Source organism: Echinops telfairi, unplaced genomic scaffold, assembly GCF_000313985.2.
Source record: "Echinops telfairi isolate 266 unplaced genomic scaffold, ASM31398v2 ScPeMD7_5592;HRSCAF=6446, whole genome shotgun sequence".
Classification (NCBI taxonomy): domain Eukaryota; kingdom Metazoa; phylum Chordata; class Mammalia; order Afrosoricida; family Tenrecidae; genus Echinops; species Echinops telfairi.
This window is the reverse complement of record NW_022109491.1, coordinates 49,927,256-49,928,549: the sequence shown is the minus strand read 5'-3', so window position 1 is coordinate 49,928,549 and position 1,294 is coordinate 49,927,256.

Below are 1,294 nucleotides of genomic sequence, written 5' to 3'. Positions count from 1 at the left end.
CATTACAATCACCTGTTGACTATCCTGTTGACGACTATCACACCTTAATCATGTAATCTGATCAACATCTTTCCCCTCCTCTGGTCCCTATGCCTAACAGGAAAGGAGAAAGCATCCAGTGGGGATCCTCCCTTTGTTCACTTGAAGACTAAACACTCACGAGACTCATAAGCTAGCAACTTCCTGTATGTAGTGACCCTGTTTTAGATATCCAGTTTCTAAATTTCCCATCCTATCCACCCAGTAGTTTGAGGTGACATGCAAGATCTTGGATCCAAACAATCTGCACTCTATGTGAACCTTGGGGCCCCTGCAACTATAAGTAAAACAATCTATGGAAGTCAACCAGTATGCAGCAAATTGCACAAGTCACCATATTCCTTTCCAACAAGTTGGGTCCTGGTCGTCCCAGCCTTCTGGTGGCTAGGTCAGGCCCATAGGCTCAGCATCTGCACGACTCTTTAAGTGTCAGGCCAGTCAGCCCTTCCTCTTCTCTCCTTCCAGCTCCCTATCGACCAGGGCAATAGGCAACTGTGGACTCTGTCCAACCCCAGCCCATCATATCCCCAACATAACTGCCTATCCCCAACTTCCAACCATAACTGAATCCAGGCGATCACAGAGGGAGCATACAGGGAGCATACCAATCCACAGGGGATCACACAGGGAGCATACCAATCCACCCTCTGGCTCCATTTAACTTCCAGTCCTAGTACGTGTCTTTTCTGATTGGCACTCTTTGCCATCCCAGCTGGTTTCATAGGCAAACTGCTTGCTCAAAGTTCAAATAACCAAACAATCACATTCTACCGTGCTACAGTCCCCCCAGCACTTCTAGATGTCTTTTCAAATACAAATGTATTGTCCATGAAGGACCTGAGTGGATTTCCCTAAGCCTCTTACTCAGGTTGATAACAAAAGCTTCTTCCTTCTAGGGATTTCTAACATCCCTTGAAAAAAAATCTAATTAAAGGACTAAAATTGGATTTACAAGCTTGCTATTGAATCATAATTTCCAACATTCTTGTCTATCGTATATGAGGTCTATAACAATTTTTTTGATAAGTGCCATCTAGTCTGTTTGGACTCATAGCAACTATGGATAACAGAGGGAAACTGAGCCCACTTGTGTATCATTCTCATAACTGGTCTTGTGTTTGAGCCCACCTTTTTTTTTATGCCTCCCTACCTTACCACGCATGATGTTTCTTCCCCAGGATCCGGTCTCTCCTGACCACATGTCCATAGTATGTGAGACAAAGTCTCACCAAACTTGCCTCTAAAAGCATTCTGG